The 13,704-nt window shown below is 47.2% G+C and overlaps 1 pseudogene; it reads left to right on the top strand.

Moving 5' to 3' along the window:
- The window catches only part of LOC115183942 (ubiquitin thioesterase ZRANB1-like), a 49,223-nt pseudogene that overhangs the window by 25,223 nt on the left and 10,296 nt on the right, over nucleotides 1–13,704 (top strand).

Here is a 13,704-nt window from a genome sequence, read left to right on the forward strand (position 1 = left end):
GCAAGTCAAGGAGACAAAGGGAGACAAAAAACAAAATGGCATCTGACTCTTGGTCAGACTTGTCACAACTGTAATTCACATATAAGCAAGCAGCTGTACTCATTCGTTTCCCGAATCAGACATCTTGAAAATCCAACATAAGTTTCCTGAAACGGGTCACATGTAACTTTTTTTTTGCAAGTAGGACAGATTTTTTTTTTTTTTTTTTTTTTTTTTTTACTAATCCAAGTATTTTTATAATTTTTTTTTTAATGCAATGAGGCTGATGCAACATATCAGATCGTTTAGCTTAAAATGTTGATCCAGTTTTATTTATTCATATTATAAGCTCAACAATACGCACATGGCTGTATGCGCAAATCTTCCAAATTGCAATTAGCGGGGAAACATTGTTCTCAAAAGCACACCGCATGTGTGAGCGGTTTCATGTGACAGAGATTAAAATATCTGTTAGAAATTAAGAAAGGGGAGATCTAAAGATGCTAGCATGGGTACAACTAGCATAGAATATGAGAAAATGTTTGGTTTGTATTTATTATGGATCTCCATTAGTTTCTGCCAAGGCAACAGCTACTCTTCCTGGGGTTTATTATGGATCCCCATTAGTTCCTGCCAAGGCAGCAGCTACTCTTCCTGGGGTTTATTATGGATCCCCATTAGTTCCTGCCAAGGCAGCAGAAACTCTTCCTGAGGTGTAGCAAAATTAAGGCAGTTATACAATTTTAAAAACATTACAATACATTCACAACATATTTCCAAACGCATTAAGTGTGTGCACCTCAAGTCCCTACTCTACAACACAAAACCCATGTGTACGTGTGTGTATAGTGGGGGTGTTCTTTAATGGAAGCCTCTCAACATAATCCTGGTAGAATCAGGAATTCCCCAGGGCAGCTGTCTAGGCCCCTTACCTTTTTCAATCTTTACTCATGACATGCCACTGGCCTTGAGTAAAGCCAGTGTGTCTGTTTGCAGATGACTGCTTGGAGTCACCCTGGATTGTGAATTGTCATGGTCAGAACATGTTGATGCAACAGTAACTAAGATGGGGAGAAGTCTGTCCGTAGTAAAGCGCTGTTCTGCCTTTTTAACAACACTATCAACAAGGCACGTCCTACATATCTCCTGTAGCAAGTCTATTACTGTCATCCATCCTCTCAGTTACATATCTCCTGTAGCAAGTCTGTTACTGTCATCCATCCTCCCAGTTACATATCTCCTGTAGCAAGTCTATTACTGTCATCCATCCTCTCAGTTACATATCTCCTGTAGCAAGTCTGTTACTGTCATCCATCCTCCCAGTTACATATCTCCTGTAGCAAGTCTGTTACTGTCATCCATCCTCTCAGTTACATATCTCCTGTAGCAAGTCTGTTACTGTCATCCATCCTCTCAGTTACATATCTCCTGTAGTAAGTCTGTTACTGTCATCCATCCTCTCAGTTACATATCTCCTGTAGCAAGTCTATTACTGTCATCCATCCTCCCAGTTACATATCTCCTGTAGCAAGTCTGTTACTGTCATCCATCCTCCCAGTTACATATCTCCTGTAGCAAGTCTGTTACTGTCATCCATCCTCCCAGTTACATATCTCCTGTAGCAAGTCTGTTACTGTCATCCATCCTCTGTTACATATCTCCTGTAGCAAGTCTATTACTGTCATCCATCCTCCCAGTTACATATCTCCTGTAGCAAGTCTGTTACTGTCATCCATCCTCTGTTACATATCTCCTGTAGCAAGTCTATTACTGTCATCCATCCTCCCAGTTACATATCTCCTGTAGCAAGTCTGTTACTGTCATCCATCCTCCCAGTTACATATCTCCTGTAGCAAGTCTGTTACTGTCATCCATCCTCTCAGTTACATATCTCCTGTAGCAAGTCTATTACTGTCATCCATCCTCTCAGTTACATATCTCCTGTAGCAAGTCTGTTACTGTCAACTTGAATTCCTTTAACTGGATAAAACTGTCTAAAATCAACTAATTCTGGAGGAGGTTATTCCAGGAGCAGCAGGGTACCAGAAAATAAAAACGTGTCTTGTCATAACGAGTCTCTCCTCCCTCCATCCCCGTGCAGGTGTCCCAGCAGGCAGCTAAGTGTATTCCTGCCATGGCGTGTGGTGAGCTGACAGAACAGATCCGCAGGGAGATCGCTGCCTCTCTGCACCAACGTAAAGGAGACTTCAACTGTTACTTCCTCTCTGACCTGGTGACCTTCACACTGCCCGCAGGTGACCGACCTGCCCTGTCTTTACTGTACATCAAGCTGTTTGTCCTCAAGTGTTCCTCAGTGATGATGAATTGATGGTTAACAAGCTGTAGGCTAAATGTCCGAGGGAGATTTGTTCATCATGATAAAAAAAATGTGCAAAAGGACTGAAATGTTTGATCCAATTTCAAGTTGTTCTGTATATAAAATACATATAGCAAGTATGTTTAAGTGTGTGAATAAACAATGTAGGTTATCCTCGTAGTACAGTAGCTAGCATTAGTGAGGGAGAGACTGCATCCAGTCTTGTAGTACAGTAGCTAGCCTTAGTGAGGGAGAGACTGCATCCAGTCTTGCAGTACAGTAGCTAGCCTTAGTGAGGGAGAGACTGCATCCAGTCTTGTAGTACAGTAGCTAGCCTTAGTGAGGGAGAGACTGCATCCAGTCTTGTAGTACAGTAGCTAGTCTTAGTGAGGGAGAGACTGCATCCAGTCTTGTAGTACAGTAGCTAGCCTTAGTGAGGGAGAGACTGCATCCAGTCTTGTAGTACAGTAGCTAGCCTTAGTGAGGGAGAGACTGCATCCAGTCTTGTAGTACAGTAGCTAGCCTTAGTGAGGGAGAGACTGCATCCAGTCTTGTAGTACAGTAGCTAGCCTTAGTGAGGGAGAGAGAGACTGCATCCAGTCTTGTAGTACAGTAGCTAGCCTTAGTGAGGGAGAGACTGCATCCAGTCTTGTAGTACAGTAGCTAGTCTTAGTGAGGGAGAGAGAGGCTGCATCCAGTCTTGTAGTACAGTAGCTAGCCTTAGTGAGGGAGAGACTGCATCCAGTCTTGTAGTACAGTAGCTAGCCTTAGTGAGAGAGAGACTGCATCCAGTCTTGTAGTACAGTAGCTAGCCTTAGTGAGGGAGAGAGAGGCTGCATCCAGTCTTGTAGTACAGTAGCTAGCCTTAGTGAGGGAGAGACTGCATCCAGTCTTGTAGTACAGTAGCTAGCCTTAGTGAGAGAGAGACTGCATCCAGTCTTGTAGTACAGTAGCTAGCCTTAGTGAGGGAGAGAGAGGCTGCATCCAGTCTTGTAGTACAGTAGCTAGCCTTAGTGAGGGAGAGACTGCATCCAGTCTTGTAGTACAGTAGCTAGCCTTAGTGAGAGAGAGACTGCATCCAGTCTTGTAGTACAGTAGCTAGCCTTAGTGAGGGAGAGAGAGAGAGACTGCAGCCAGTCTTTTCCTGCCTGCATAATATCGTCATTGAGATTTCAGAGATGTGCACTTAACTGTACACACACACACACACACACACACACACACACACACACACACACACACACACACACACACACACACACACACACACACAGTAGAGTTGCCGGGTTGTATTCTGTTTCAGAGCAGGCTAGTATTTCTGTGCAGGCAGAGCTTGGCTTCAGGCCATTACAGTGAGAGGGTTTTCTCTCTCTCTGTCAAGTCCAGTGTATTCACTATTGAGCCAGAGAATGGCCATCAGTGTTCTCTTCTGTGTATGCAGTTAGCCATGCAGCTACTGTGCCTTCAGAAACTATTCATACCACTTGATTTATTCCACATTTTGTTGTTACAGCCTGAATTCAGAATGGATTTTTTTTTTATCTCCCTTTTTCTTTTTCTCAACCATCTAAACACAATAGTCCGCAATGACAAAGTGAAGACATGTTTTTCAGAATTTTTTTGGTTACAAATATATTGAAAATGGAATCTAATTTACTTAAGTATTCACACCCCTTTGCTATGACACTCCAAATTGAGCTCAGGTTCATTCAATTTCTTTTCGTCGTTCTTGATGTCACTGCAACTTTATTTGGAGTCCACCTGCGGCCAATTTTAAATAGTTTGGACATGATTTAGAAAGAAACACACCTGTCTATATAAGGTCTCACAGTTGACAGCGCATGTTCGTGTAGAAACTATACCAGGAAGTCCAAGGAACTCTCCGTAGATCCCTGATAATTGTGATGAGGCATATATCTGGGGAAGGGTATAAAACAATTTCTAGAATCTTGAAAGTTTCCATAATTGGGAAATGGAAAAAATATTGAACTACCCAGACGCTGCCTAGAGCTGGCTGTCTGACCAAACTGAGTTACCGGGCTAGAAGGACCTTGGTCAAGGAGGTGACCAAGAACCCAATGACCACCAATGACTACAGAGTTCCTTGGCTGAGATGTGAGAACCTGCCAGAAGGACAACAGTCTCTACAGCACTTCACCTATCTGGGCTTTATGGGAGAGCGGCCAGACGGAAGCCACTCCTGAGAATAAGGTACATGACAGCACGCCTGGAGTTTGCAAATAGGCGCGTGAAAGACTAAGAGCATAAAGGCAAAAGATTCTGTGGTCTGATGAGACACATCGGATTTTTTTTGTTGTTGTCCTGAATGCAAAGCGCTATGTCTGGAGAAAACCAGACACAGCTCATCACACCATCCCTACCGTGAAGCATGGCGGTGGCAGCATCATGCTATGGGGATGCTTTTCAGCGGCAGGGACTGGGAGACTGGTAAGGATGGAGGGAACAATGTATAGAGCCAAAAACAGGCAAAGCCTCGATGAGAACCTGCTTCAGAGTGCAAACGACCTTAAACTGTGGAGATTTACATTTCAACAGGACAATGACCCCAAGCATACAGCCAAAGCGCAACGGGGACTGCGGTTGAAAATTAGCCGGCTGGCTAAAACCGACACTTTTACTGAAACGTTGATTAATGTGCACTGTCCCTGTAAAAATAAAATAAACTCAAACGCTGAAATGACTTCAGAACAAGTGTGTGAAAATCCTTGGGTGGTCCAGCTAAATCCCAGACTTGAATCCCATTTGAAAATCTGTGGATAGACTTGAAGATTGCTGTTCACCGCCGCTCGCCAGCTAACTTAACAGAGCTTGAGGAAATCTGTAAGGAAGAATGGGAGAAAATCCCCGAATCCAGGATGTGCAAAGCTGATACAGACACACCCAAGACGACTCAAAGCTGAAACGGACATCCCCAAGACGCCTCAAAGCTGAAACAGACATCCCCAAGACGCCTCAAAGCTGAAACGGATTAGTATTGACTAGGGGATGTGAATACTTTTGAAAATTTGATATTTCTGTATTTCATTTTCACTAAATTAGTAAAAATGTCTAAAAACATGTTTTAATTTCGTCATTATGGGGTATTGTGGGTAGATGGGGGAGATTTTTTGTTATTTAATCCATTTTGAATTCTGTCTGTAACACAACACAGTGTGTAATAGGTCAAGGGGTATGAATTCTTTGTGAAGGCAGCAGTTTATGAAGAGCATGTTTACTGTTCAGTCACCATTGGCAAAATGTAGACCGTTTTATGGAGCAGCATTACAAGCATCTTTTCTCAGTGCTGTTTCTATTTTCACTATGACCGTTTTGATTAGTGGGGGTGTTAGGCAGTCAATATAGGCAAATGTGAACAAGGGGCATTTTGTAATCTAGCTGATAAAAAAAAAGCAAATATATTATTAAGTCACCTAATTCCTCTCTCTCTTTCTCTCTCATTGTGTGTTTCTGCAGACATCGAAGACCTGCCCACTGCAGTCCAGGAGAAGCTGTTTGATGAGGTGTTAGATCGAGATGTACAGAAAGGTAAAAAGATCTCAGAGGATTCTGGGTATTTCTCAATATCTCCCATCAACCCCATGCCAGGGATACGTACTGCATGTTGTAGATTTACCATTAGAATCAAATATGTGTTAGGTGTGTGTGTGTGTGTGTGTGTGTGTGTGTGTGTGTGTGTGTGTGTGTGTGATCCTTTTGCGTCCGGTCTCAGATGACCAGATAAAATGATGGAAGACTCTACAAGGTGTCGAAAGCGTTCCACCAGGGCTGCTGGCCCATGTTGACATCCAATGCTTCCCACAGTTGTCGTGTTGACTGTGATGTCCTTTGGGGTGGTGGACCGTTCTTGATACACACGGGGAAACTGTTGAGTGTGGGAAAAACCCTGCAGCGTTGCAGTTCTTGACACACTCAAACTGGTGCGCCTGGCACCTACTACCATACCCTGTTCAAAAGGCACTTAACTATTTTGTCCATGTCTCAATTGTCTCCAGTCTTAAAAATCCTTCTTTAAAACTGTCTTCTCACCTTCATCTACACTGATTGAAGTGGATTTAAGGGATCATAGCTTTCACCTGGATTCACCTGGGCAGTCTGTCATTGAAAGAGCAGGTGTTCCTAATGTTTTGTACACTCAGTGTATATTAGGTGTGAATTTTATGGGTGATAATTCTGCGTCAGTCAGTCTTTCAGATGAGCTGGTGAAAATGCGAAGAGTCCTCCTTTAGGAGCCCCAATCTGCTCCTCTCCCCAGCTAGCTAGTTACCTCACCACCCTCTCCTCTCCTCAGCTAGCTAGTTACCTCACCACCCTCTCCTCTCCCCAGCTAGCTAGTTACCTCACCACCCTCTCCTCTCCCCAGCTAGCTAGTTACCTCAACCACCTCTCCTCTCCTCAGCTAGCTAGTTACCTCACCACCCTCTCCTCTCCCCAGCTAGCTAGTTCCCTCACCACCCTCTCCTCTCCCCAGCTAGCTAGTTACCTCACCACCCTCTCCTCTCCTCAGCCTAGCTAGTTACCTCACCACCCTCTCCTCTCCTCAGCTAGCTGTTACCTCACACCCTTCTCCTCCTCCTCAGCTAGCTAGTTTCCTCTCCTCAGCTAGCTAGTTACCTCACCACCCTCTCCTCTCCCCAGCTAGCTAGTTACCTCACCACCCTCTCCTCTCCCCAGCTAGCTAGTTACCTCACCACCCTCTCCTCTCCTCAGCTAGCTAGTTACCTCACCACCCTCTCCTCTCCTCAGCTAGCTAGTTACCTCACCACCCTCTCCTCAGCTAGCTAGTTTCCTCTCCTCAGCTAGCTAGTTACCTCACCACCCTCTCCTCTCCCCAGCTAGCTAGTTACCTCTCCCCAGCTAGCTAGTTACCTCACCACCCTCTCCTCTCCCCAGCTAGCTAGTTACCTCACCGCCCTCTCCTCTCCTCAGCTAGCTAGTTACCTCACCACCCTTTCCTCTCCCCAGCTAGCTAGTTACCTCACCTCCCTCTCCTCTCCCCAGCTAGCTAGTTACCTCACCACCCTCTCCTCTCCCCAGCTAGCTAGTTACCTCACCACCCTCTCCTCTCCTCAGCTAGCTAGTTACCTCACCACCCTCTCCTCTCCTCAGCTAGCTAGTTACCTCACCACCCTCTCCTCTCCCCAGCTAGCTAGTTACCTCACCACCCTCTCCTCTCCCCAGCTAGCTAGTTACCTCACCACCCTCCCTCAGCTAGCTAGTTACCTCACCACCCTCTCCTCTCCCCAGCTAGCTAGTTACCTCACCACCCTCTCCTCTCCCAGCTAGCTAGTTACCTCACCACCCTCTCCCCAGCTAGCTAGTTACCTCACCACCCTCTCCTCAGCTAGCTAGTTACCTCACCACCCTCCCCTCTCCCCAGCTAGCTAGTTACCTCACCGCCCTCTCCTCTCCCCAGCTAGCTAGTTACCTCACCAACCTCTCCTCAGCTAGCTAGTTACCTCACCACCCTCTCCTCTCCCCAGCTAGCTAGTTACCTCACCACCCTCTCCTCTCCCCAGCTAGCTAGTTACCTCACCACCCTCTCCTCTCCCCAGCTAGCTAGTTACCTCACCGCCCTCTCCTCTCCCCAGCTAGCTAGTTACCTCACCCTCTCCTCTCCCCAGCTAGCTAGTTACCTCACCACCCTCTCCTCTCCTCAGCTAGCTAGTTACCTCACCGCCCTCTCCTCTCCCCAGCTAGCTAGTTACCTCACCACCCTCTCCTCTCCCCAGCTAGCTAGTTACCTCACCACCCTCTCCTCTCCCCAGCTAGCTAGTTACCTCACCGCCCTCTCCTCTCCCCAGCTAGCTAGTTACCTCACCTCCCTCTCCCCAGCTAGCTAGTTACCTCACCACCCTCTCCTCTCCTCAGCTAGCTAGTTACCTCACCACCCTCTCCTCTCCCCAGCTAGCTAGTTACCTCACCACCCTCTCCTCTCCCAGCTAGCTAGTTACCTCACCACCCTCTCCTCAGCTAGCTAGTTACCTCACCACCCTCTCCTCAGCTAGCTAGTTACCTCACCACCCTCTCCTCTCCCCAGCTAGCTAGTTACCTCACCACCCTCTCCTCTCCCCAGCTAGCTAGTTACCTCACCACCCTCTCCTCTCCCCAGCTAGCTAGTTACCTCACCACCCTCTCCTCTCCCAGCTAGCTAGTTACCTCACCGCCCTCTCCTCTCCCCAGCTAGCTAGTTACCTCACCTCCCTCTCCCCAGCTAGCTAGTTACCTCACCACCCTCTCCTCTCCTCAGCTAGCTAGTTACCTCACCACCCTCTCCTCTCCCCAGCTAGCTAGTTACCTCACCACCCTCTCCTCTCCCCAGCTAGCTAGTTACCTCACCACCCTCTCCCCAGCTAGCTAGTTACCTCACCACCCTCTCCTCAGCTAGCTAGTTACCTCACCACCCTCTCCCCAGCTAGCTAGTTACCTCACCGCCCTCTCCTCTCCCCAGCTAGCTAGTTACCTCACCGCCCTCTCCTCAGCTAAGCTAGTTTACCTTCACCACCCTTCCTCTCCCCAGCTAGCTAGTTACCTCACCACCCTCTCCTCTCCTCAGCTAGCATGTTACCTCACCACCCTCTCCTCTCCCAAGCCTAGCTGAGTTACCTCACCGCCATCTTCCTCAGCTAGCTAGTTTACCTAACCACCCTCTCCCTCTCCCAGCTCGCTAGTTACCTCACCACCTCTCCTCTCCTCAGCTAGCTAGGTTACCTCACCGCCTCTCCTCAGCTAGCCTAGTTACCTCACCACCCTCTCCTCTCCTCAGGCTAGCTAGTACCATCAGGGTTAACTATACAGACGTTTCAGCTGCTACATCCTTATAAGTGTTCACTTGCTCTGATTTTCCCAGGTGTTGCTCTAGGTCTCGGAGGTGTCTTGTGACCTATTTCAGCTAGTAGTGTATTGGGTTACGTGGGAGAAATAGGATGCTCCAGTTGGTTGTTGCAGGGCCAAGTGGAGACGAGAGAGAAGAAATAGTCATTGAGTGGCTGTGTCCTCTCTCTCCCTCCCTCTCTAAATGGATAACAATGTGTGTGTTCTCTCTCTCTGTGTGTGTGTGTGTGTGTGTGTGTCCTCTCTCTCCCTCCCTCTCCAAATGGATAACAATTTATGTGTCCTCTCTCTGTGTGTGTGTGTGTGTGTGTGTGTGTGTGTCCTTTCTCTCTGTCTGTGTGTCCTTTCTCTCTCTTTGTGTGTGTGTGTGTCCTTTCTCTGTGTGTGTGTGTGTGTGTGTGTGTGGTCTCTACAGAGCTAGAGGAAGAGTCTCCCATCATCAACTGGTCTTTGTGAGCTGGGTACCAGGCTGGACAGCAGACTGTATGCCCTGTGGAACCGTAACACAGGGGAGACTGCCTGTTAGACTCGGTACTGCAGGCTACCTGGGGGATATACGACAAGGACTCTGTCCTCCGCAAGACCCTCCACGGACAGCCTGCATGACTGCTCTCACTGGTAGGAAACACACGGATATATGGATACACACACACACACACACACACACCACACACACACACCACACAGCACACACACACACACACACACACACACTGTCCTCTGCAAAGATTTCCAGGACAGACTGCACGACTGCTCTTCCTGTTTGAGAAACACACACACTGTGGCCGGGCTGTGGCCGGCTGTGGCCCCCGTATCCACACGCTGTTGCCAATACAATACAATATAACTTTATGTTCATATTTACAGTGAACCCCCCCATATTGCGATTCGATGTTCCAAACATATGCTCACTATAGGTCTGCTACAGAGAGATATGGCTCACTATAGGTCTGCTACAGAGGAGATATGGCTCACTATAGGTCCGCTACAGAGAGATATGGCTCACTATAGGTCTGCTACAGAGAGACAGGGCGATATGGCTCACTATAGGTCTGCTACAGAGAGACAGGGAGATATGGCTCACTATAGGTCTGCTACAGAGAGATATGGCTCACTATAGGTCTGCTACAGAGAGATATGGCTCACTATAGGTCTGCTACAGAGAGATATGGCTCACTTTAGGTCTGCAACAGAGAGATATGGCTCACTATAGGTCCGCTACAGAGAGATATGGCTCACTATAGGTCTGCTACAGAGAGATATGGCTCACTATAGGTCTGCTACAGAGAGATATGGCTCACTATAGGTCTGCTCCAGAGAGACAGAGAGATATGGCTCACTATAGGTCTGCTACAGAGAGATATGGCTCACTATAGGTCTGCTACAGGGAGATATGGCTCACTATAGGTCTGCTACAGGGAGACAGAGAGATATGGCTCACTATAGGTCTGCTACAGAGAGATATGGCTCACTATAGGTCTGCTACAGAGAGATATGGCTCACTATAGGTCTGCTACAGAGAGATATGGCTCACTATAGGTCTGCTACAGGGAGATATGGCTCACTATAGGTCTGCTACAGAGAGATATGGCTCACTATAGGTCTGCTACAGAGAGATATGGCTCACTGTAGGTCTGCTACAGAGAGATATGGCTCACTATAGGTCTGCTACAGAGAGATATGGCTCACTATAGGTCTGCTACAGAGAGACAGGGAGATATGGCTCACTATAGGTCTGCTACAGAGAGATATGGCTCACTATAGGTCTACTACAGAGAGACAGAGAGATATGGCTCACTATAGGTCTGCTACAGGGAGATATGGCTCACTATAGGTCTGCTACAGAGAGATATGGCTCACTATAGGTCTGCTACAGAGAGACAGGGAGATATGGCTCACTATAGGTCTGCTACAGAGAGATATGGCTCACTATAGGTCTGCTACAGAGAGACAGAGAGATATGGCTCACTATAGGTCTTCTACAGAGAGATATGGCTCATTATAGGTCTGCTACAGAGAGACAGAGAGATATGGCTCACTATAGGTCCGCTACAGAGAGATATGGCTCACTATAGGTCTGCTCCAGAGAGATATGGCTCACTATAGGTCTGCTACAGAGAGATATGGCTCACTATAGGTCTGCTACAGGGAGATATGGCTCACTATAGGTCTGCTCCAGAGAGATATGGCTCACTATAGGTCTGCTCCAGAGAGATATGGTTCACTATAGGTCTGCTACAGAGATATATGGCTCACTATAGGTCTGCTCCAGAGAGACAGAGAGATATGGCTCACTATAGGTCTGCTACAGAGAGATATGGCTCACTATAGGTCTGCTACAGAGAGACAGAGAGATATGGCTCACTATAGGTCTGCTACAGAGAGATATGGCTCACTATAGGTCTACTACAGAGAGATATGGCTCACTATAGGTCTGCTACAGATAGATATGGCTCACTATAGGTCTGCTACAGAGAGATATGGCTCACTATAGGTCTGCTACAGAGAGATATGGCTCACTATAGGTCTGCTACAGAGAGACAGAGAGATATGGCTCACTATAGGTCTGCTACAGAGAGATATGGCTCACTATAGGTCTGCTACAGAGAGATATGGCTCACTATAGGTCTGCTACAGAGAGATATGGCTCACTATAGGTCCGCTACAGAAAGATATGGCTCACTATAGGTCTGCTACAGAGAGACAGGGAGATATGGCTCACTATAGGTCTGCTACAGAGAGACAGGGAGATATGGCTCACTATAGGTCTGCTACAGAGAGATATGGCTCACTTTAGGTCTGCTACAGAGAGATATGGCTCACTATAGGTCTGCTACAGAGAGATATGGCTCACTATAGGTCCACTACAGAGAGATATGGCTCACTATAGGTCTGCTACAGAGAGATATGGCTCACTATAGGTCTGCTCCAGAGAGACAGAGAGATATGGCTCACTATAGGTCTGCTACAGAGAGATATGGCTCACTATAGGTCTGCTACAGGGAGATATGGCTCACTATAGGTCTGCTACAGGGAGATATGGCTCACTATAGGTCTGCTACAGGGAGACAGAGAGATATGGCTCACTATAGGTCTGCTACAGAGAGATATGGCTCACTTTAGGTCTGCTACAGAGAGATATGGCTCACTATAGGTCTGCTACAGAGAGATATGGCTCACTATAGGTCTGCTACAGAGAGATATGGCTCACTATAGGTCTGCTACAGAGAGATATGGCTCACTATAGGTCTGCTACAGAGATATATGGCTCACTATAGGTCTGCTCCAGAGAGATATGGCTCACTATAGGTCTGCTACAGAGAGACAGAGAGATATGGCCCACTATAGGTCCGCTACAGAGAGACAGAGACAGATATCCCGATATGTAACTATCAGTATTTTCCTCCATCACTAAGTGGAGCCTTGTTGCAGAGTAGGAGACTCCCGGCAGGTAGTTACATCCATAGGAGATTAGATGATGGCTACTGCTGTCTAGCTGGTTCTTTGGGTTGTCTTTGATCCTTGGCAGGAAAAGCTAATGAGGTGTTTGTTCTGTATTCCAGGTTCTACACACGATGGAAGGAGTGGGAGTCCTGGTAATGAGGTGTTTGTTCTGCGTTGCAGGTTCTACACACGGTGGGAAGGAGTGGGAGTCCTGGTAATGAGGTGTTTGTTCTGTATTCCAGGTTCTACACACGGTGGAAGGAGTGGGAGTCCTGGTAATGAGGTGTTTGTTCTGTATTCCAGGTTCTACACACGGTGGAAGGAGTGGGAGTCCTGGTAATGAGGTGTTTGTTCTGTGTTCCAGGTTCTACACACGGTGGAAGGAGTGGGAGTCCTGGTAATGAGGTGTTTGTTCTGTATTCCAGGTTCTACACACGGTGGAAGGAGTGGGAGTCCTGGTAATGAGGTGTTTGTTCTGTATTCCAGGTTCTACACACGGTGGAAGGAGTGGGAGTCCTGGTAATGAGGTGTTTGTTCTGTATTCCAGGTTCTACACACGGTGGAAGGGAGTGGGAGTCCTGGTAATGAGGTGTTTGTTCTGTATTCCAGGTTCTACACACGGTGGAAGGAGTGGGAGTCCTGGTAATGAGGTGTTTGTTCTGTATTCCAGGTTCTCCACACGGTGGAAGGAGTGGGAGTCCTGGTAATGAGGTGTTTGTTCTGTATTCCAGGTTCTACACACGGTGGAAGGAGTGGGAGTCCTGGTAATGAGGTGTTTGTTCTGTGTTCCAGGTTCTACACACGGTGGAAGGAGTGGGAGTCCTGGTAATGAGGTGTTTGTTCTGTATTCCAGGTTCTACACACGGTGGAAGGAGTGGGAGTCTGGTATTCTCAGAGTTTTGGTCTCCACTTCTCCCTCCGAGAGGAACAGTGGCAGGAGGACTGGGCTTTCATACTCTCTCTGGCCAGCCAGGTAACACACACACACACACACACACACACACACACACACACACACACACACACACACACACACACACACACAGAGAGAGATCAGCCTTTCTATCTGCTTTTGTATTATATAATGCCATGTTATTATTTGATGTACTTTG

The sequence above is a fragment of the Salmo trutta genome, unplaced genomic scaffold (genome assembly GCF_901001165.1).
Source record: "Salmo trutta unplaced genomic scaffold, fSalTru1.1, whole genome shotgun sequence".
In the NCBI taxonomy this organism is placed as follows: Eukaryota; Metazoa; Chordata; class Actinopteri; order Salmoniformes; family Salmonidae; genus Salmo; species Salmo trutta.